Consider the following 25,882-nt stretch of genomic DNA (forward strand, 5'->3'; position numbering starts at 1 on the left):
AAAGTATTTCAAATTTCAAAGAACGGCCAAGTACGGTGTGCAGCCGAAAATTTGATGTTGGAGCTCCAGAATGACGACGAACAGCCCTTATATACTGTCACCGAACATCCCACAAAAGAATGGTGAATTCGCGAACGCTCCACAGCAAATTTTTGGTGAACACAGAAAATTTGTGGCATCAACAGAAAGTCGTGCTCCGTGGAAAAGTTGTGGTACACCACAGAAAAACTGTGAGGAAAGTTTAAATAGCCCTAGCGTACTGAAAAATACACAAAGACACAACGTATTTAAGAGACATAGAGAATATAACAATATAAACCTCAAACTAATGCTATCTGGAAAATATTTAGTGTAAATAGCCGTAATTTTGGTATGAAAATATTCACTCCCTTTGCAATTATTCACCGTGTAAACAAACATGGCGGATAAGTTCTAGGCAACAGGTGTACTGGATAAAAGGCATTAAAATACATTGTTTTACATCAAAATTCATAGAATTACTCAGCAGATTTACTTTATGAAGGTTGCTGTACACAATATGAAATTGGAATTTAACATCTTGAAATTAAAGTGAAGGAATAAGGAATTACTGACATCGGTCGTGAAAACCGGATACATTTACAAACTTTTACAAAGTTCTGTCATAGAAAACGGCTTCAAAAGTGAAAGATAGATCAAAATGCTGGTACAATACGTAATGTCTCGTTGTTGTCTTGTGAATATAATCTAAGACAACAGTCAACTTCATGCGTTGTCACAGGCAAAAGTTGCAAAACGAAAGTAAAAAACCGAGTGAAAGAATGAAGGATAAAATTTCTAGAGCATTTCATTATGAGGCCCTCATTTGCGTTGAGCCCTATACGGATGAGTTTTGTGAAAGCTGAAAGAAATCACCCAGTACCATATGTTTTGCATATGCATGTAACGTACGTATAATAACATTTGCTCTGTAAATATTAAATTTTACTCAAATTGATACCCTCACCCTGCCCTAACGAATGAACCGATCGGTGGTGAAACCCCTCAAATTGTAGATTCCAATATTACTTTCAAAGATATATCTTCAATAAAAGAGAGGGACAAACACACAAGCCACAGCAGCCCGGGATTAAAACTGGCTTCTAATGAGATTTGCACGTGGTTTCCTACTATTTGCTCTAAATATTAAATTCAACTCAAATATTAAATTTTACTCAAATTGATACCGTGACCCTGCCCTAACCAATGAACCGAATCGGCGGCGAAACCCCTCAAATTGTAGATCAGACTATTACTTTCAAAGACATATCTTCAATAATAGAGAGGGACAAAAACATGTCAGAGTAGCCCGGGATTAAAACAGGCTTGTAATGCGATTTGCACGCGGATCCTACCTGCGTTGAGTCGTATACGGATGCGTTTTGTGAAAGCTGAACAAACTAGAGATATATTTATTTCATATGCAACATATAGTAACATTTGATCTGTAAATATCATTTTGTTACTCCAAATTGACTTCACCATCCTCCCCTAAGCCGATACGGCAGTAAAGGCCCTCAAGCGGTAGATCAAAAGCCTAATTCACACAGATAAGTTTTCAAGGCCAAATAAGGACAAAAACTTAGGTCATAGTAGCCCGAATTACTAAGGCTTGTAACATCGTAATATGAGGTCCTTATATGCATTGAGTCCTGTACGGATGAGTTTTGTGAAAGCTGAAAGAAATCTCCCAGTACATGTACAATATGTTTTGCATATGCATGCAACGTACGTATAATAACATTTGCTCTGTAAATTCTAAATTTTACTCAAATTGATACCGTCACCCTGCCCTAACCAATAAACCGAATCGGAAGTGAAACCCCTCAAATTGTAGATCACAATATTACTGTCAAAGATATATCTTCAATAATAGAGAGGGACAGACATTTAAGTCACAGTAGCCCGAGATTAAAACAGGCTTGTAATGATATTTGCACGAGGTTTCCTAGTATTTGCTCTGTAAATATTAAATTTTACTTAAATTGATACCGTCACCCTGCCCTAACCAATGAACCGAATCGGCGGTGAAACCCCTCAAATTGAAGATCACGATATCAATATCAAAGATATATATTCAATAATAGAGAGGGCAAACACATAAGTCACAGAAGCCCGGGATTAAAACAGGCTTGTATTGCGATTTGCACGCGGTTCCTACCTGCGTTAAGTCGTATACGGATGCGTTTTGTCAAAGCTAAAAATAAAAAAAAAATACTAGAGATATATCTATTTGATATGCAACCTATATAGTAACATTTACTCTGTAAATATCAATTTCTTAATCCAAATGACTTCGCCATCCTCCCCTAAACAATAAACCGATTCGGCAGTAAAGCCACTCAAATGGTAGATGTATTGAACGCCAGATAAGGACAAAACCTTAGGTCGTAGTAGCCCGAATTACTAAGGCTTGTAACATCATAATGTGAGGTCCTCATTTGCGTTGAGTCCTATACGGATGAGTTTCGTGATAGCTGAATGTAATCACCCAGTACGATATAGTTTTCATATGCATACAACGTTCGTATAATAACATTTGCTCTGTAAATATTAAATTTTACTCAATTTGATACCGTCACACTGCCCTAACCAATGAACCTAATCGGCGGTGAAACCCCTCAAATTATAGATCACAATATTACCTCCAAAAATATATTTTCAATAATAGAGAAGGACAAACACACAAGTCATAGCAGCCCGGGATTAAAACAGGCCTGTAATGCGATTTGCAAGCGGCTTTCTATTATTTGTTCTGTAAATATTAAATTTTACTCAAATTTGAAACCGTCACCCTGAGCTAACCAATGAACCGAATCGGCGATGAAACCCCTCAAATTGTAGATCACAATATTAATTTCAAAGATATATCTTCAGTAATAGTGAGGGATAAACATTTAAGTCACAGTAGCCCGAGATTAAACCAGGCTTGTAATGATATTTTCACGATGTTTCACGAATTACTAAGGCTTGTAACATCATAATGTGAGGTCCTCATTTGCGTTGAGTCCTATACGGATGAGTTTCGTGATAGCTGAATGTAATCACCCAGTACGATATAGTTTGCATATGCATACAACGTTCGTATAATAACATTTGCTCTGTAAATATTAAATTTTACTCAATCTGATACCGTCACACTGCCCTAACCAATGAACCTAATCGGCGGTGAAACCCCTCAAATTATAGATCACAATATTACCTCCAAAAATATATTTTCAATAATAGAGAAGGACAAACACACAAGTCATAGCAGCCCGGGATTAAAACAGGCCTGTAATGCGATTTGCAAGCGGCTTTCTATTATTTGTTCTGTAAATATTAAATTTTACTCAAATTTGAAACCGTCACCCTGAGCTAACCAATGAACCGAATCGGCGGCGAAACCCCTCAAATTGTAGATCACAATATTAATTTCAAAGATATATCTTCAGTAATAGTGAGGGATAAACATTTAAGTCACAGTAGCCCGAGATTAAACCAGGCTTGTAATGATATTTTCACGATGTTTCACGAATTACTAAGGCTTGTAACATCATAATGTGAGGTCCTCATTTGCGTTGAGTCCTATACGGATGAGTTTCGTGATAGCTGAATGTAATCACCCAGTACGATATAGTTTGTATATGCATACAACGTTCGTATAATAACATTTGCTCTGTAAATATTAAACTTTACTCAAATTTGAAACCGTCACCCTTCCCTAACCAATGAACCTAATCGGCGGTGAAACCCCTCAAATTATAGATCAAAATATTACTTTCAAAGATATATCTTCAATAATCGAGAGGGACACACAGGTCACAGCAGCCCGGGATTAAAACAGGCCTGTAATGCGATTTGCACGCGGCTTTCTACTATTTGTTCTGTAAATATTAAATTTTACTCAAATTTGAAACCGTCACCCTGAGCTAACCAATGAACCGAATCGGCGGTGAAACCCCTCAAATTGTAGATCACAATATTAATTTCAAAGATATATCTTCAGTAATAGTGAGGGATAAACATTTAAGTCACAGTAGCCCGAGATTAAACCAGGCTTGTAATAATATTTTCACAATGTTTCTACCTGCGTTGAGCCGTATACGGATGCGTTTTGTGAAAGCTGATAAAAATACTAGAGATATAATTTCTTCATATGCAACCTATAGTAACATTTGCTCTATACATATTATTTTCTTAATCAAAATTGACTACGTCATCCTCCCCTAAATACTAAACTGATTCGGCAGTAAAGCCCTTCAAATGGTAGATCAAAAGCCTACTTCACACAGATATGGTTTCAGTGCCAGATTAGGACAAAAACTTAGGTCATAGTAGCCTGAATTACTAAGGCTTGTAACATCGTAATATGAGGTCCTCATTTCCGTTGAGTCCTATACGGATGAGTTTTGTGAAAGCTGAAAGAAACCACACAGTACGATATCTTTTGCATATGCATGGAACGTACGTATAATAACATTTGCTCTGTAAATATTAAATTGTACTCAAATTGATACAGTCACCCTGCACTAACCAATGAACCAATCGCCGGTGAAACCCCTCAACTTATAGATCACAATATTACTTTCAAAGATATATCTTCAATTTTATAGAAGGACAAACACACAAGCCACAGCAGCCCGGGATTAAAACAGGTTTGTAATGAGATTTGCACGCGGTTTTCTACTAGTTGCTCTGTAAATATTAGATTTTACTCAAGTTGATACCGTCACCCTACCCCAACCAATGAACCGAATCAGCGGTGAAACCCCTCAAATTGTAGATCACAATATTAATTTCAAACATGTATCTTCAATAATAGAGAGGTACAAAGACATAAGTCATAGTAGCTCGGGATTAAAACAGGCTTGTAATACGATTTTCACGCGGTTCCTACCTGCGTTGAGTCGTAGACGGATGTGTTTTGTGAAAGATGAAAAAAACTAGAGATATATCTATTTCATATGCAACCTATAGTAACGTTTGCTCTGTAAATATCAATTTGTTACGCCAAATTGACTTCGCCTTCCTCCCCTTAACACTAAACCGATTCGGCAGTAAGCCCCTCAAATGGTAGATTAAAAGCCTAATTCACACAGATATGTTTTCATGGGCAGATAAGGACAAAAATTTAGGTCATAGTAGCCTGAATTACTAAGGCTTGTAACATCGTAATATGAAGTCCTCATTTGCGTTGAGTCCTATACGGATGAGTTTTGTGAAAGCTGAAAGAAATCACCCAGTACCATATATTTTGCATATGCATGCAACGTACGTATAATTACATTTGCTCTGTAAATATTAAATTTTACTCAAATTGATACCGTCACCCTGCCCTAACCAATGAACCGAATCGGCGGTGAAACCCTTCAAATTGTAGATAACAAAATTACTTTCAAAGATATATCTTCAATAATAGAGAGGGACAAACACACAAGTGACAGTAGCCCGGGATAAAAACAGGATTTTAATGCGGTATACACGCGGTTTCCTATTTGCTCTGTAAATATTAAATTTTACTCGAATTGATACCCTCACCCTGCTCTAACCAATGAACCTAATCGGCGGTGAAACCCCTCAAATTGTAGATCACAATATTAATTTTAAAGATATATCTTCAATAATAGAGAGAGACAAACACTTAAGTCACAGTAGCCCGGGATTTAAACAGGCTTGTAATGCGATTTGTAGGCGATTTCCTCCTACTATTCGTTGTATTTGCGTTGTGTCGTACACGAAAGCGTTTTGTGAAAGCTGAAAGAAAAGTAAAGATATATTTATTTTATAATGTCAGTTAAAATAATATTCATCGCGTGATGTTCGGATTTTCGAATTGTAATTTTCTCACTTGTGAGACTAGTTTCTTTTATTCTTCGTAAGATAATCTAATCTCTAGCAGTGATAGGGTTGTTGTTATCTCTACTGAATATAAAATGAACACTCACAAGGGCCGGGTCTTGGGTTTGTTTTCAATTAAGATGTGTTACGATCATTTAGTTATACAGTGGTGAGCTCACTCTGAGGGCGTGTGTACAAATGGTCGTAACACTGCGAGGTACTCACCTCGCAAATGCGGACTATATGGTACACAGGTCACATCAGTGGTGTATGTGTTTAATTTAAGGTGTGGAACACTATTCTAAAACAGCAAGAGTACTGACCTATTAATAAGATTATGTTCCTACAACGACTGTACTTGACAAAAACGAGGTCAGAAGTACATAAAAGATATACAAATTACAGAAATGTCTGGATAAATAAACATGCAAAATCAATATACTCAGTTAAGCTTAGTGTTTTTAATAATATTGGTCAGATGGAACTTACTCAGTCGCAATGCTTCTGACTGATTGAAAATGTATGGGGAAGTTCGTGGTATTATTTACCATGTAATGTTGTCTCCATCTGGTATATGATATAAGATATGTTTGAGCTGTCTGCTTTCATAAATTAAAATTCTAACCCATGGTTACTGACCAAAATGAAACAGAATGATACATACTGAGTGAGAACTATGCATGGTTTACTAATAGTATTTTTATGAAAAATAAAAACAAACTGTCGAGTAAACTAGATCAAGCCAAAGAGACTGCACAGAAGTGGTGGTCTTCTTGCTGTTTCATGATAGGTAACCAAACCCCAAACCAATACAATGTGGGCCGATGGAATTCTGTCAATGTCCCTGACCTTAAGCGCAGCATGAACTGTATAAATATATATCATCTTATGATATGTCGAGAAATATTTATGAAAAAGAATGCATAATTTCATTATATCTATTTTTCAGTGAAACATATTTCCTGTACTTTCACTGGTTTTCTGTTATGCTAGCATCCTTGAGCAGTGTCATTGGTAACATTTGAAGAGAAGGAAGAGAGGTTTACAAAAACGCAGGCACGGAGGTAACAAATACACGAGCATTATGAGACTCTACAGGATGAGTGAAAAGTGAAAAATCCAGAAACCTTGAGGAACTTTCTGAGAGAGAATCCTCGATATCTACAAATCCTTCATTTACGGTTCAGAGTAACTCACAATACCATTTCCTTTGTGGTTTGAGGGGTTTGTCGCCATTTGTATAAACCATTGTGAATGAGTACATCTATGAGGTCATCAAAACTCCCATGAAACCTAAAGAGTGGCAAACAATCGCCGAACAGTTTGCTGGTTCCATTTTTTTCAACTACAAGAGGGTAATTGATAACATCTATAACTATCCTATCACTATAATCAATTTCAACAGAACCGACAAGAGTCACTCAAAGTCGAACACCTTGACAATAAGATAAAACAAGTTACAAACAAATAATTCAAAGGGGATGCTTTATAATAAGTATTTGTTTACAAAAGTGGTATACATTTTCTATTTTTCTTCCTGAACATTTTTCTTCTTTGTTCTTTATCTATCCCAAAACTTTAAGGTGTAGATAAATCTTAAAACCATAGGGTATTCAAAAAACACGGAAGAAAATATCTAAAAAAACCTAATTCAAAGTGTTAGTTTATACAAAATGAAAATACTGTTAGACAATCGTCACTTACGAATTTAAAACCAAAAGATACTCTGGACAGTATAACTATTTAATTTACATGAGCTTTTTTCAAGTGAACTTGAATATGTTTTTCGTTAAAGCAACGTTGCTATTTTTTACCTTGGTAGTGCTCACAGAGGAAAGAGGTAAGACATTTATTGGGCAAACATCTTACAAATTGATTTGATCTTACTTTTGTAAGTACAAGAGCGTTTCAAAAATAGTTTGCATCTACAATTATTGCAAACGTCTTGGAAACACTGCAATCGAATTATACGGAAACTGATACTACACTGGTTCCAAAATAGAAGAAAATAACTTGAAACAAATAACAGCAGCTTTGTAATGTGTGTCTACAATTCAATAGACAATGTCGCTCAATTATTGTTTATCTTACTATTTAAACAAGATATAAGCAAAGATAAATAACCTCATTAATTGCTTAAATTTGATTTCGTGTGTGTGTGTGTGCGTGTGTGTGTGTGTTAAAATTTGTCCAAATAACTTTTTTCAACATTATTTCAATATGCTGTGCAACCATGTCTAATATTACCTTAAACCAGTGAAGGTCAAGTTATTGTGTTTTAATGAATGAGAAATACATTCCTGTAATTCGTTTTACCGTAGTTTTAAAATGTTAAACATTGCGAGAGTCTAACAATAACAATAATAAACAATCAGAACAAAATCAAACAAGGTTTTACATTGTATACTGTATCAAAGGTCAAAAAGGCTAACACTATTTCTATAGAAAACAGTTTAAATTGCAACAGGCGTAGGTTTTGCAATTATTGTTAAAACTGGCATTTTTATTGATAAAATGTTGATAATGAATAAAAATGTTTATTTTTTTGTGATATGTCACCATCCATATCGTTTTGAGCCTGGCATATCTCTCAACATGTACATGTATGAATACCAAATACTAAATCAGGTCAAGATGGTTGCCTCTCACTAGACTGTAAAGGAGAAAATCATTACTTTTTCTGTAAACATGTAAATGGTTTTATGACAAAATAAGTCGGTGCAGTATTTTTTTGTCATATTTTTATTGTTATATTCCTAATTTACTTAGGATAACAGTTTTATAATGTTCATTGATATTTTAAATATGGACAACCTATATTTTTCAGAAACACATATATCCAAAAGAGTTAACAAAGCTAATTCTTCTTATTTAGAAGGGTCATTTTGGACTTACAATTAACAGTTGTGAATAGTAATTTAGGAACAAAAATATTTGATAAAGGAAAAAATTTTAATTTTGAAATTATCAGCTCCCTACTCCACACGGTGTCTATATATCAAAAATTCGTTTTGCAAGAGATTGCTCAGAGGTAGAGGACTTTAATCATAGAAATCGTCATATTACCGATATCATGAACTGCGGAAGGCTTTAACTAAAGTTCACCAAAGATCGTCATAACATTTCCGAAATATAACAGAAACCTTAAAACACCTCTAAAACTTGGTCATACACACATAGTATAATATAGAGCTGCGGAAAATTAAACATAATGCTTTTTAATAAAATATGTGGAAAGTGTTAGTAAGTTTATCAAAAGAGGATGCAATGCAAAAATCACCAAGCACAGTGCATGATAATTGACCCTCTACAGTCAGTCGCTACACTTTCCCATTTGATGATACTATAACTAATAAAGTGTAAGACTCCGTAATAATTTTCCCCTAAATCCTACAAAAACGGAAAGAGAGAGAGGAATTTTGTCTTGCAACTTGCTAAGTCGTGCCCTTACCTGAGTTTTTGCAGAAGCATTTCTTGTAAAAATGGAGGAATTTGCAAAATTATTCCCAGCCATTTTATTTGTATATGTCCGACGATTTGGGGAATTTTGACATGCGATAAAGGCAAAATGCATAACAAAATACAATGATTGAATTTTGATAATGGTATTAACGGAAAGTAAAATTTCCTTTGTATAGGTTACTTACCGTTCTGAGGCGATGACCCTATTTACAACTTGCTGTTTATCCGTTAACGTCACTGCTGTGGTTTGCGTTTTAGGAGCGTTGCTTTCCTGTTGGTTGCTCATCCTTGGTTTATTTCTCTTGCCCTGACACTCACCCATTGCCCTACCCTAAACCAATCTTTGCACCTGAATATATCAAAAATGTACTTTATTGCTTTATTTCTGAAGAAACCCCGTCTGCTATATCTTTCCATTACAGTTTTTATTTGTTGCATACTTGGCATGTCTTGACAAGGCACGAGGCTTAAAATTTTGACTAAACATGATTTCTTAATGAAAGAGATATGCAAAAATGGATTTGATCAAAATGTATTAAAATGATTGTATATAGGGTTTGATCTCATTTCTTTTACTGGCTTTTCTTCATGGTTGTGGCTACAGAATTCTCAAATTGCTTCTCTACAAACCAAACTGATGTAGTTACTGCTTTTCATCGTTCGTTTACGTTTTTACATATACAAATGTGTTACCTTTTAAAATTTGAATATTATGTTTTGTTTCAGACATGAGACGTTGCGAAAGCAATCCGTGTAAGAATGGAGGAAGTTGCATCAATATTTCCAACCGCTACATTTGTAGATGTCCGTGGGTGTGAGGAGGTTCAACATGCAATACAGGTAAATAGGTGAAATGCTGTGAAATAACTACAACGCCATAATTATAATTTTAATATTAACAGTTATAAAAGATTCCTTTAAGTTCCAAGGCGATTCACCTATTCTCTATTTGCTTTTTGTCCGTGTAGTAACATATGTTATGCAGATTGTCTCGTTTGTTAGTGGTGTTACTTTCCTTCCCCTGTCCCTTTTTTCACTCCCTAACTCTCCTTTCACTACGAGTGATGTTATGTACTCACTATATACTGGCTGGAACTCCCAACTGCTTTTTGTTGCCCACGACCAGAGTGGAACCCCATTGTTGCGTTTTGTCCCACTGACCCGTTTGTTTGCTTTGTCTCTGAGTGTGCGCGTGAGTATACAGTATATATGTGGGTGTAAGTGTGTGCGCGTGAGTATACAGTATATATGTGGGTGTAAGTGTGTGCGCGTGAGTATACAGTATATATGTGGGTGTAAGTGTGCGCGTGAGTATACAGTATATATGTGGTGTAAGTGTGCGCGTGAGTATATAGTATATATGTGGGTGTAAGTGTGCGCGTGAGTATACAGTATATATGTGGGTGTACTTCCATGATTACATTGCTGTAGTTTGCGGTCTAGGGAGACTGCGTTTTTGGAGCGTGGCTTTCCCTATTGGATGTTCATCCTTGCTTTTTCAACTTTCCCTAAACCCACCTATTTTTCTTCCCCATATAGACTTTAGCATCTTAAATATAATATAAATGTACTTGCTGTTGGATTTTTGAAGCAACCCGTCTGGTAAATCTTTCCACTACAGTTTCTACTTGTTGCGGGCCTAATTTGCGCTTACGCGTGCTTTCTGAGCTCTGTGCTTCCAGGAAATTTACCCTTACTCAATTTTGATGGCTTTGATAGAAAATAACTGATGAACTTGACATAATCCATTTATTATTATGAGCCATAGGTTCATATAGAGATTTTAACAAGCTATGCACTTTGTTGTAAGTTCTTTTAGACAAATAAGTAGACTACAGGTCAACGGCTTTTGCAACATTTGTAAAAATTATAAGTTTGTCTTGACAAGGCACCAGGGTTGATATTTTGTCTGAAAATGATTTTCTTAATAAATGGGATATTTGAAAACGTATTTGATCAGAAAATGTTTCAGAATAAATGTATATAGGGTTTGATCTGATATTTTACTGATTTTCCTATATAGTGTTGGTACCAGAATTCTCAAATTGCTTTTCTCTATTACTCATTCTGGTGTGGCAGTTGCTTTTATTGTACGTCTCCGTGTTAACATATACACATGTGAATATTGTGAATCTTTTTCAGACATGGGTTCTTGCAGAAGCAGCCCGTGTAAAAATGGAGGAACATGTAAAAATATTCCCAACGATTTTATTTGAGGATGTCCAAATGTTTGGGAAGGTTCAACATGCAACATAGGTAAAATGAACACAATCATAATCATAATAATATTGCAGGTAAAAATAATAATCATTAAAAATAATACAAATATAAGTGTTTACTTTCTACTGAGTAGAATACAAATATCATCTTCAGGTTCAGTTATATCTTGTTTTCAGAGATTTTTAAGTAAATGTAAGAACAATTATCTATTTTTTTTACAAAATACCGATAAGAAAATTGTTAGTTGTGTTCATATATATTGCGACATTTATGGCATTAGGATATTGTAAATTCATTAGCACGTGATGTTGACTGCAAAGTCACACAGTGGTCAACGTGGTCCGAGTTGGGTCAAAATGTCTGGGTTGGTCAACAGAGCAGATCAAGAAGTATCACGCAACATCCTAATGGAGCAGGAAGAAAGTGTCCGAACCTTATTGATTACAGACATACGGGTAATTTTGGCACTAAAACATTTTACATCAGTGTACCGACGGATACTTTTTGAAGTCGCCGATAATTAATTTTTCTTTGTCCAGAAAAAAAAAAACATTCCTATACTCTCCATTATTTGCTGTTAATCTATTGGGAAATATTTTTTGAAATTATCAAAATCATTTTGCCGAAAGCAGCAGAAAGGTATATGAAACATTTTTTAAGAATTTCATAAGCGTTTACTGCACCTTAAATCAATTTTATTATTTTACATTTGTATAGTGGTTTAACAGTTTGTTTTATCTGTGACTGATCAGAACAACAACTTACATGTATTGTTATATTAATGCTATCAGATAACCTACAGCTCGACAAAATTTTACCGCCGGTAAAATAAAGAATGATGCAGTAACAGCGTCTCCACTTTATACGCAAACTGTTTTGCTTTTTACATTTGAGCTGCGCCACGAAGAAACCAGCATAGTGCGTTTGCGACCAGCATGGATCTTGACAAGTCTGCGCGGATGCTGGTCGCAAATGCACAATGTTGGTTTCTTCGTGGCGCGACTCATTTCATTTTTTGTGCATTTTTCCTTTATTTCAGCCTTGAATTTTTGCGGAAGCTATCCATGCAAAAATGGAGGAACATGTAAAAATTTTCCCGACGCACATATGTATACTTGCACTTGGCATGGAAAGTAATTTCAGTAATACTAACTATATGAATGATGTGTACAATAACAATAATCATTATAATGTGAGAAGAAACTTAATTCATCTAACTACTCAATGTGGCGATTCCATACATCTGTAAATCAACTGATATTTTTTTTTTTTTTTTTTTTTTGATTTAGTACTTATGGTTTTCACTGTCATTTTTAACAGAAATAGTTGGAACAAACTAAAGTTTGACGTCTTAAATGAAAAAAAAACTTCATTGCTTCTTGGTAAAACCATTCATGTTACAGCTTTTTATCCCTCGCCGAAGGCTACAATGTTGGCATTGTCCGTCCGTCCGTCTTTATGTTCGTCCTTCCGGAGCAATATCTAGGAATTGGCTGGGAATATTAAAAAAATAATTCATATACATGTTCACCACTATAGGGCCCGTCAAGTGTCAGTAAGATTGCCCAAGTAACACTTCAGGTTTGGCCCTTAGAAGTTTAAAATATATAGGATAAATAAATATGGCAATTTCTGCTTCATACCTTATGACATGTTTGACCTAGAACTATGAAACTGAAATTAAATTTAGATGACCATAATGTGGTAGTGCACGCACTATTTCGTCAGGATCTATTTAGTGACTTCAAAGTTATTGCCCTTTAATTGTTTAAAAATGCACGTATTTGTACATCACAAACTAACCAATAGGTAGAATTTACACCCCCCCCCCCACCCACTTTGTCCCTTTTTTTTTAAATAATCCATTATGTTTTTAAAATTTCAAACCTTCTATGAATAATTATCAACGTGTGAAGTTGCATGTAACCACGCCACCCCATCCACCCCGCCACAACCCACGTTGCAGTTTTTTTACTTGATTCGTTCTGTTCTTTTAAGTTCAAATGTACATGTTAAACAGCGACACTTGGTGCCAAACTACTCGAATAAATAGTTGGTTCTAGTTACTCTTCAGGCTCACCTTTTAAATGATTCCGTATAATTCTAAAAGCTATTAAGTTAGTTCTGCACGTTTGGACCGAAATTTTTTCTACAATGTAGAATTTTATTAAACTCTGATTTTTCAAAACTTAAGAATATACCTAGAAAATTCAGCAAATAAAAAAGATAGGGTCGTGTGCTTGATTTTTTGCTAGGCTGATTTGAAAAATTTGGACCTCGCGCAATATTTCATAATGGGAGTATATGGGAAAATCATAACTTTCATAACATTTTCGCGAATAGAAATTTTTCTACAATGTAGATTTGGGTGAAACTTCTCACAGTTGTAAATAAATACATGGCCTGTAATTTGGCGAAATAAAATACATAGGTCCCTGTGCTTATTTTTGAGATATTTGACCGTGATTAAAGTGAACCGGACATTTCACGCTATTTTTAAGACATTATTTTGAATTTTTAACGTGTCGTATGTTTTAATATCATATTTTGCCTTTAGAAATATAGCAACAGTGCCATTGTAATAAATTTACTCACAGGTTTCGATTATTTCATAAAATGATTTTCATTTCCGTACGCCGAATCCAGGCTTTATTCTACGTTTTCCGGATAAATGACGTTACACCATCACTTCCGGTATATCAAACGTGCAGAACTACCTTAAGCTTATAACAGTAAACATATTCCATTCTTAGTAATTTCATTAGTCAGGATCAACGTAACATACATTTATCATGTACTATGTAACACTTAAAACATTCGTTTTCTGTTAAATTGATCTTGACTAATGAAATTATTTGCTTCTTAGAAATATTTTTAACTTTTTGCCGGATATATTATGTTTGCCATTCCTCGCAACAAACCCTTTCGGCATGGGATACCAATTCATTGAATGTGCTTGTTAAAATTTTTAGTAACATCATTTCATACTCTATACAATGAAGACTTATTTTAATTATAACGATATGTGTTATTTTTTTTCTTATATTTCTTTAGTTTTGTGGCTCAATCGGACCGAGCCTGCAACATTTTCGTTTTTGTCGTGTTGCGGGGCTTGTAGGGTTTCCACTTTTTTACTTTATGTATGATATAATTCAATAACGTATTGATTTGTAAAAAATGCAAGTTATTTAATTTGTATCTGTTTGTCTCCAAATATTATACTAGCATTAAAACAAGAACAATAAATTACATAATAATAACAAAATTCATTGTAGAAGTAAAAAAGTAATAAAGATAATAAAAATTGAATTACTTTATGCAGTTAACTTATCGTTCAAAATAGCCAAAGACAGCTGCACATAATACTCGCAGAGAGGAGCGCTGCAGTATAAATAGATATAAAAAAAAAAAAAAAAAAAAAAAAAGAAAAAAACAGAAAAAAGAAAACAGGGAAAACTTAACCGCTCTGGAAATTGAAGTTACATTCATATTTACTTTTCAGGAGGATTTTGGTATACAGGTTTGCCAAAGTTAACTTGTTTTGCTTTAGAAAAATACAAATTTACAAGAAATATATTTAAAAACGATATTTAATATTTAATGTGTTGAAAATGTTGGACTGTAGTGTAGTATAGATAAAGAAGTATCAACTGAATTTGAGACAGTGTAAAAAAAAATCTATACGATTTAGCACGAATTGTCCGTCGCGATTCATCTCAAACGATCAATTTTACAGCTAAGTATATCGTCCTCGTAAGAAGCATTTATATATATGGGAGGCCAGTTTGCCGCTGTCATACACTGCCTTCCCAGATCAGCACCATGAAAACAAGTACAAGATTATTTCATATCCGGGTAAAATGTTGTAGTTATAAAACTTTATAAGATGTATATGTAGCTTAGACAGACCTAAAACATCCATGAAATTTATCCACGTGGTAGTACACATATATAAATCATTTTAGATACGAGTAATTAAATATGCAAATTTCAGAATTCAATGTTTAGTACGAATTTTCATATAGATAATGTATGAAAATTGACATCAGTGTATGGTTTATCGGAATGAAATATATATATGTTAGATACACTAACACAGGCAGGAATATTCTCAAAAGCAATAAGACTAAAATGTGACTGTACAGCAGTCTTTATAAAATTTTAACAGAAATACTCATTTAAATAATGTAAGAATTTAGACATCAGCTTTTTATTAATTGAAAAATAAATCTTTTATGGGTTAGACAGATAAAAATAATTCACAAATTTGATCAAGTGCTAATAGAATTATATAGATGATTTTAAAATATTCTAAAATAAAAAAGTGGAAAACTACAGGTCGCCCAATCCGACACAAACGAAAATGTTGCAAGCTTGGTTTGATTGAGCCTGTTCATGGACGCCCTCTAGCCCCGGAACAGAACTCAAAATTTACACATGTTTTAAGTACCAGAATGTAATTTAGATACATCCGCAGATGTATTCATACGACGGTGCACATGGACCATCCATGATGAACAGACTGCAATTCCATGAAAAACGGCGTACGGTCCCGAGATTATATAATGGCTATGCCCTAAACGAGAAAACAATGGGCAGAACTAATCAAACTGGAATTTTGAGAAGGAATCTGTGGTTATGGAGCCTGCCTTTCACAGAAACTGCCAAAAGACTAAATTAAAAAGCAGGCATCTTAGTGTTGTTCCCAGACTCATCGATACTGCCAATGAATGCGATAACACCGAAAAGCAATAAAAAAAGTACAAGTTTCGGTGGCACAAATGTGACACGCGACTTTTCATTTTTGTCGAACTCCTAAGTTGTCCGTGCATTAAAACATAAACAAATGGAATCTCCAAAGCCAAAGTCATGTGCAAGGTTTTTCTTTGTAAAATAAAACAAATCATATTCCTTTACTACTGAAGTAGTTTAGATTTACTTTCACGAAATATATAAGTCTTGCCCGAAAAAATCAATTGTTTAATTTACCTCCTTGAAATTTTGAACGTCCGTTCGTCTGTCAAATGTCGAAATGGTTTACGAAAAAAGTCTATCACGTCTGCTTCTCCTACACGTCTGAGTTTAAAAAAAAATTATAGTGACTTTTAACTAGTAAAAATATAAACTCGATTCATTTACCTATACATTCATATATAGTACAAGTAGGTACCCAACATGCAGTGACACGAACAGGGGTCAAAGCATAAGGTAGTGTCTACATAATATTATCCTACCATACATCCATGTGTAAGCTACCCTTGCATTTAGAAATTCTCCAGATCACGGATCTTTGTTTTAAACCGGAGCCAGAACCTATACCTATATGTCCATCTAAAGTATGAGTATATCCGCACAGTCTGGTCAGGATTCATGCTGTTCGCTTTCAAAGCCTATTGCAATTACAGAAACCGTTAGCGAACAGCATGGATCCTGACCAGAGTGCGCTGATACTCAGGCTGGTCTGGATCCATGCTGGTCGCAAAGCCACTATGTTGGTTTTCTCCTGGCGCGGCTCATATGTATCTACACAATCATATTATGTATCCAGCATGTAGGTACTTGGAACATTTACTTCTATACACCGATGTATGATCTTTCCTAATAATAATAGTAATAACAATAGTAGTACTAATAATAATAAATACATTATTCAACGAGAGTAACATATTTGGATATAACCAGTCCAACATATGGTCCTCTGACATTCTTCAATATGTAACCTAGCACATGAATCAAATTTATACAAACTTATCCGTAGTGGCATAAACAGTATGTAGTAGTATGAAAGGAATTTAATTTCTTGGCAAGATCAGAAGCTAAATGTTTGTACAAGTAGTTAAATAATAATGTTAATTGTAATCCGCGCATCAAAACCCTATCCATTACCAAATTATCCCCCTTTTAAACTGTTGGGACACTGAAAAATTGCAGAATCAAGGGCACTTCGAGTTGTATAGCGTTTATCTGCGAGTATTTTCTTAAGAAAGTGAAATAAGAAAAGGTCACAGGGACTTAGGTCAGGAGAATTAGGTAGGTTCTGTATCTGAGTAAGCTTTTCTTGTTCTAAGAGACACTGTATAATTTGATTATTGTGGATGGAGGCATTGTGATGAATAAACTGTATGTCGTTCATACCTTTACTTGGTAGAATGTTTTATCAGCTGTAAATTCTTCATTTTTGTTGAACTTGCCTGCGATGGTCTTACCCTCTTCTTTCAAACGGTCAGTCAGAAAATAATGGACGGTGCCTTCTGAAATACCAATAGTATGAGCTTTTTTGGAAAAAGTATATCTTTTTTTCTTGCATACCCCTATCGGCAGCTATGACTTTATTTGTTGCTGCAACAACGGATGTTTCTGTACGGTTGTTGTCTTGAAGACTTTTTCGTAGTATTAATGTATGTCGAAATTTCGAGTAAATAAATAGCATAATATTACACTAATGTTCTGACGTTTTTATGCAATCGAACATAGTCTGTATTTCGACAACTATTTCGGTATCATAATGACATATATTATCTTTTCACAATATAGTTTCTACCGCATTCTCAGAAGAAAATATTGTTATCCTATTATTCGGCGTGCACTTCAATTTGTGACATTATTATTATTATTATTATACCAGATTTGTTGAGCGCCCTTTTCATATGTAATATACGTTCAAAGGCGCTTTACAATTAAACATGTGACACATCGCAGATATGTAGGAAAATAACAAAACATGACATATGCAATCACAAAACTGAAACTGAACAATTTGATTAAACGCCTTTTTTATAAATGATATTTTCAATGGCGTTGTACATAATAATAAAAAATAACAACAATATCATAAATGAACAATGATAATATTTACAGCCTTATTGTAACAAACAGCCATATAGACATTGATATAGACATTGACAGAGATTAATCAAACATTCTCCTGGAAGCATATTATCTTACTCGCTCCTTATATCAAGCGAACTCCTATATCCGCGTCTTTTACTTTACTCTGACATCTATCCCTCATAGATCGCACGGATTGCAACGATCCGTTAAATAATGTCATTTATAGCACGTTTTGGTCATATGAAACCATTCTTTCTTTTATAACTAAGTAAATTGTAAAATCAAACGACACTCCTACTTAACTATTCTATATGCTTGTTATTGCGCTTAAAAGTATTAAGTCAAAATCTGTTATAAATGGAATAAGATGTAAAATGAATACACGAATTTATTTCATCCATCTGTACTCCTTACTTTACCATTCTATATGCTTGTTATTGAGCTTAAAAGTACTATGTCAAAATCTGTTACAAATGAAGTAAAATGTAGAATGAATATCTTATCAATGGGTACTCATTACTTCACTATATAATTCTATTTGCGTTTTAATTAGTTAAAAAAAGGTTGTGTGTCAGGTCAAAATCTGCAAAATGGCTACATCTTATTTTCAGAACCAATCTGATGTCTCTTCAAAAACCTAAATGACGAATGATGACAGTGTATGTCATAGAAAATAGTTGAAGAGATAAACCACAAACCTTATCTTGGTTGTCAAAGATTTTTTGTACAGGTTGTTGAACTAAAATACAACCTTCAAGTAGACAGTACGTATTTTAGATCTATCTGTAGTATACTGCAGAAAATAAATCTCATTCTGAAAAATATGATCCTGCCAGTGGATAAAAAGTCTGGAAAATAAAGACAGCTTCAATAAAACTTCATTTTATGCATAGAGAACTAGGTATCTATCATCAACTCCCACCTCTTGGCATTAAAAAAGCAAGTGGTTAGTGATTTGAAAGGAAAATTGTGTAAAGAAATGCCCTGTCGAAGGTGTAACATTTTGTTCTGAAATGTGTCAACAAGCAGACGATAATTTTGAATTAATTTGAAACCCAAAGAATTTCACAAGGGCAAAATGTTGAGAAAGCTACTGCTGGAAAGAGAACAATATCTGCTATCTATATATAAATATGTGTCAAAAATATGAGTAAAATTTCTAGAAATGTGCAAAATTCAAATAAAACAATTTTAACACTGCATGGCTTTATTATTCTGTAGATAGATATTGTTTTTCATTTCATTGATATAACCTGAGCAGTATTATTTCACTCTAAGAACAGATTGTTTCCCTTGTGTTAAGCGGATCTGGGGTAAGTCTCTACTGTGTATGTGTCTCTTGAAGTGATTGTTTGTTAAGACAAAATATATGCATGAGTATGTCCATTATTGACTACAGTCTCCCAGCGAACGAATGTTCTGAACATCAAGGTGAAATATATGAGCCTTTCGGTACGTCTTTAAAGTTGTTGAATACATTAAATTTAGCTGCTTATTGACGTTTTGCATATCATTTCTGCGTAGCTTCTTCAAGTCTCAACACCTAAGGGCTTTTACCTGTTCTACAAAAGTCATGGACTTTAGACTTGTTCTGTTGCTTACCTCTGTCTGTTATTTAAACGAAGTTGTTGCCAAGTCCAACTTCGACAAATACGGACATTTTAAAGTTCTGAAACAACACCCGAAATTGAGACAGTGCGCAGCAAAACAACTTCAAAAGGTAATTCTTTTTCATATTCCTGCTCGTTCATTAACTTTGTTTTTCATTGTATCAAGTCAATGACAAGACGTCATTTCTAAGTAGTAAAATTATGATAAAATATTATTATCATGCATGGAATACTTATCTTTGCTTTTAGTGACACAATGCACATGGTCTTGCATCTATATGTTACTTGATCTAGTTTATTAAACAAAGACGCACAATTTGTTCTGACAACTGCCAGTCTACCTGGTCTGCTTGCACTGCAAATTGAGCTAGATATTCCAGCTACGGCTGACTTGCATCCTACACATTATGGTTATATCAAATTAAGAATTTAGAACAAAAGCAGCCGTAGTTCAAAATCAAAATTTGGTGGACTATTTCTAATGCTTCAAATGATTTAATCTTTTAATGGTAAGACGTTGAATCAAGGGTCCGGAGTGCCTTCTTGTAATTATGAAAGTCGTGTGACATCATGGCAGATACACTATTTTTATTAATCAGAACATGACGATCACGTTTTCAGCTGTTACATTGTAGGGATTTTTTTTGATTTTTCAAAACTTGTTGCGGACTGCAATATTACCCTAAGACCTGAAACCGATTACTTCTTTTTGATGTTTTGATGTATTGAAGTCAGTTACTCTACGTCACCTAGACGTGATGGGGATGTATCCAAATAATGTCGACTGGAAAATAATTTCCGTACAACATAACCAATGCTAAGTTTTGGGGAACTAGATCTGTGCGTTGCAATTTGTCTTTAGTATTTTTCGTTTGCGTCTATTTTAATTAAGAAGATTTTTGATAACTTAGCTATTTTTCAAAATGTTTATTTTTTTCTAACGCGAAACCCATTTCAGGCTTCGTTCCAATTAGATAATTACAAAATCTTAACAGAAAAAATAACAAATTAAATATATCTAAAATCTAAATGTTTTCGGTCCGTGATCGCCTTCTCAATTACATATTGTCTATTTAACGCTTATTATAAATGAGCCGCGCTATGAGAAAACCAACATAGTGCGTTTGCGACCAGCATGGATCCAGGCCGGCCTGCGCATCCGCGCAGTCTGGTCAGGATCCATGTTGTTCGCTTTCAAAGCCTATTGCAATTAGAGAAACCGTTAGCGAACAGCATGGATCCTGACTAGACTGCGCCGATGTGCAGGCTGGTCTGGATCCATGCTGGTCGCAAACGCACTATGTTGGTTTTCTCATGGCGCGGCTCAAGTAACTTTTGTGCGTCGTGCATTATTTCAGGGTTTTTTGTTTGTTTGTTTTTAACTTGGAACCATGCCACGAACTTCTAACAATCCGATATTAGGTCTGTCAGTATCTGTCTGAAACTAGAGTTCAACTTTAAAAATCACTATTGTCTAGACATTTGTGTTTATTCATTCTTTTGAAAACTCTTACAATGGTATGTACTTTCTGCGAGGATAATCAAAGATTTTTTTTTGCGAAATCGGGGCTAAAACAACAAAATAGTTCAGGCTGTAGACAGTCTGAATGCAAGTATTCATCTAATAGATAGATAGAGAGAGAGAGAGGGAGAGAGGGAGAGAGAGATGCTTTTATTTATTCGAGTGAGAATGTGTATTATTGTGTATTCTTCAAATAAAATATTTTGGGCATGCTTTGAGCCATCTTAAAACAAAACATTTTTCTACGCATATTGAAACTCATAAATCAGTAAAGGTTTAAAAACAGAATTCTACTTTTTGTGCATTTTCACGAGTAAAACCACATTGGGACATCTTGCATATCCATGAATCGCGCTAGCGATTCTTAGTTGATTTTCAAGAAGTCCCATTATAGTCTATACCTGTTTACACGCATAAAAGGTAGCATTCAATTCTTGTGATTTTTTTTACAATTTACTGCAAGCAATAAGTGGTTTGTGCTAAAATCAATACAAAGATCAGTATATCGATATTTTCATCATCTGAATAAAACAGCTACGTCAGACAAAAACAGTATCTAATTATAGTACAAATCTGCTGTTTTGTGGTTAAACAGTAGAGCTGAACTGTGTTTATCTAGAGATTTACTCGTCCACACGCTGTTTACACACCTTTTAATATATGCGGGTCTAGTAACCAAGCATAAACGTAATACGGTCATGTAACAGATGACGTCAACGTAATCAAACAACGCCTGCATTCCCGCGTTTTGTCTTTTTACACGTTTTACACTAAACAGCTTTTATCTTTCTTTGTTTCATGAAATAACATCAACAGAGTCCCTCGGAATACTTTGGTATCCTCGCCTTACCGGACTCGGGCACCGACAATAGATTCCCTCAGGATTCTGCTCACGTTATACACGAAAACAAATATAATCCGTGCCATGAGAAAATCAACATAGTGCGTTTGCGACCAGCATGGATCCAGACCATCCTGCGCATCCGCGTAGTCTGGTTAGGACCCATGCTGTTCGCTTTCAAAGCCTATTGCAATTAGAGAAACCGTTAGCTTACAGGATGGATCCTGACCACTATGTTGGTTTTCTCATGGCGCGGCTCATATGTGTTTTCCCTAATCTTTTATTTGAAATATCCTTAAATCCAGGAAAATATCACATAGTCGTGTCAATTCAATTTTGATGTGTTCGTCAGCAAAAATATGTTTACTTATAATTTGTAATTGCACAAGTGTTATTTATACAATTCTTTCTATATAAACATATATTGAATATAAATTTATCACATGTTTGACGTCGCGGGATTGAAATAAAGCCATTAAATAGAAATGATAATACACTAGTGTAATAAAGCTATGACGTTGACGTCATTTAAAGTAAGTAAAAAGTTAAACGTTGGTAAAACTGACTTGTTTATCATAGTTAAAGAAAGTAGAATTTCTGATGTTTCGGCAGGAAAAGCTAACATGTGATAAAAAGAATATTACATTTGTGACTTTCTATATTGAATTTATTAAACTCGTTGAATAAAATTGATAAAATGCTCGGCAGAGCCTGAGCCTCGCATTTAATTATTTTATTCAACTAGATTAATAAATTCAATATGAAAAGACACTTATGTAATATTCTATATGAAATTGTATTGCCTTGAATAAAATAACTGAGAAGTAGATTACATAATTGATTTCTATCAAGCTATACTGTTCCATAATCTGTACAGGATTTACACCGACGGAGAAATGATTGATTTATTGTGTATTAATTACTGTTAAATCAACTTTAAGTTACCATGCACAATTTGAGTTCATTAGCAGGTTGATAAATGATGCTACTTTATCTGATTTCTTAAGCAGTATCGTGTAATGCTTGGCGGTTCAGTCAGTTATATCGTGATTTTTTACCGTACTGTCGGACTGTTGCGTTTGTTGTAAGTCAAATCGTTACAAGAGATCGTATCCTAATATGTCCAAACGGTCAATGCTGTACGAGGTTTCTGATACATCATAAATGACATGTATGGACATAAATTATGGAGAAAAATACATGCTATCCTAGGAGGTGAAAAGTTTATAACTTTCTGCGAACTGGATTACAACATGCCATGAATTCCCAGTCCAATATTACCACTTTATATTTTCGTAGCAAGTATATATCTGCATGTAGTTCTCGTGTGTAACATTATCGTATTCGCATTAACCGATCTACTTATGTGATATTCTCTATGTAATTGTATTGCCTTAAATAAAATAATTGAGAAGTAGATTACACAATTGATTTCTATCAAACTATTATGTTCCTAGACTTACAAAGTCTGTTGAGATTAGGTTATCTGTAATAAAGTTTATTCTTTCTTCATACTGACAACAATATTTTCTAATAAAACCATTTTCTCTCTAGGCTCATCTCAACAGAGTCAGTGGTTAGAGATATGGTATTTTTTTTTTCAGAAAGTGCTATCAAAGAGGATTGATTTTATGGCCAAGTGCTTGACATTTAATGACTCTAACGACAGATGCTAGTCTAGAGTCAGAGGTTAGAGATATGGTAAATTTTTTTAGAAAGGGCCATCAAAGAGGATTGATTTTATGGCCAAGTGCTTTACATTTTATGACTCTAACGACTGATGCCAGTCTAGAGTCAGAGGTTAGAGATATGGTAAATTTTTTCAGAAAGGGCTATCAAAGCGGATTGATTTTATGGTCAAGTGCTTTACATTTAATGACTCTAACGACTGATGCCAGTCTAGAGTCAGAGGTCAGAGATATGGTAATTTTTTTCAGAAAGGGCTATCAAAGCGGATTGATTTTATGGCCAAGTGCTTTACATTTAATGACTCTAACGACTGATGCTAGTCTAGAGTCAGAGGTTAGAGATATGGTAAATTTTTTCAGAAAGGGCCATCAAAGAGGATTGATTTTATGGCCAAGTGCTTTACATTTTATGACTCTAACGACTGATGCCAGTCTAGAGTCAGAGGTTAGAGATATGGTAAATTTTTTCAGAAAGGGCCATCAAAGAGGATTGATTTTATGGCCAAGTGCTTTACATTTAATGACTATAACGACTGATGCTAGTCTAGAGTCAGAGGTTAGAGATATGGTAAATTTTTTCAGACAGGGCCATCAAAGAGGATTGATTTTATGGCCAAGTGTTTTACATTTAATGACTCTAACGACTGATGCCAGTCTAGAGTCAGAGGTGAGAGATATGGTAAATTTTTTCAGAAAGGGCTATCAAAGAGGATTGATTTTATGGCCAAGTGCTTTACATTTAATGACTCTAACGATTGATGCCAGTCTAGACTCAGAGGTTAGAGATATGGTAAATTTTTTCAGAAAGGGCTATCAAAGAGGATTGATTTTGTGGTCAAGTGCTTTACCTTTAATGACTCTAACGATTGATGCCAGTCTAGAGTCAGAGGTTAGAGATATGGTAAATTTTTTCAGAAAGTGCTATCAAAGAGGATTGATTTTATGGTCAAGTGCTTTACCTTTAATGACTCTAACGATTGATGCCAGTCTAGAGTCAGAGGTTAGAAATATGGTAAATTTTTTCAGAAAGTGCTATCAAAGAGGATTGATTTTATGGCCAAGTGTTTTACATTTAATGGCTCTAACAATTGATGCCAGTCTAGGGTCAGAGGTTAGAGATATGGTAAATTTTTTCAGAAAGGGCTATCAAAGAGGATTGATTTTATGGTCAAGTGCTTTACCTTAAATGACTATAACGACTGATGCCGGTCTATTACGTTCCATATGCTGTCAGGATTTACACCGACGGAGAAATGATTGATTTATGGTGTATTCATTGTGTACTAGTAGTGATAATTACATCGCAGAGAACGGTCTGTCTTTGTAATTGTTTTTATCAAGACACATCTTCTCACTGTATTATTTGCAAGTTGTAGGTGTCTTTTGTTGTTTTCATATGGATCCGACCGCCATAGACAGGAAATGTGTGAAATTTTGAAACTTAAAGTGACAGCACCCGCTTTAACCCTTACCGTGCTAAATTTCTATAATGAACTTGTCCATTTTTCAACTTGGACAGTACCATTAACTGTTAAAAGGGGTGCATGCCTAAAAGATACTGACTAAATGGCGAACAGTGCAGGTCGTGATCAGACTGCACGGATGTGCGGGCTAATTATGATCTACTGGCAGAATCAATCGTGTCCTGCATGAAATGGGTTAAACTCTTTACGTACAAAACTGTAAAGGATGGTAAAGTATGCTTAACTCACAAATGTTACCTCTAAGAATTTGTTTATCAATATATCAAACCTAGCGTATGTCTTAATGAAAAATTCATAGCCACAGTCTCAACTTATTGATTATTGAACAATGTTTGTCTAGGATTTGTATATTATGTTGTAATTCCTGCCCTCTTTGTATAATATTT

At 34.6% G+C, this 25,882-nt stretch overlaps 1 long non-coding RNA gene across 1 annotated transcript; it reads left to right on the forward strand.

The window, feature by feature from the left end:
• The first annotated feature begins 7,491 nt into the window (after positions 1-7,491).
• Positions 7,492-14,539, forward strand: LOC128555738 (uncharacterized). The gene is made up of 5 exons (XR_008370312.1): positions 7,492-7,678; positions 10,027-10,140; positions 11,443-11,556; positions 11,820-11,975; positions 12,560-14,539. It is a non-coding gene; the product is annotated as an uncharacterized LOC128555738 (long non-coding RNA).
• Positions 14,540-25,882: the final 11,343 nt, after the last annotated feature.

Source organism: Mercenaria mercenaria, chromosome 3 (genome assembly GCF_021730395.1).
Source record: "Mercenaria mercenaria strain notata chromosome 3, MADL_Memer_1, whole genome shotgun sequence".
Taxonomy (NCBI): Eukaryota; Metazoa; Mollusca; class Bivalvia; order Venerida; family Veneridae; genus Mercenaria; species Mercenaria mercenaria.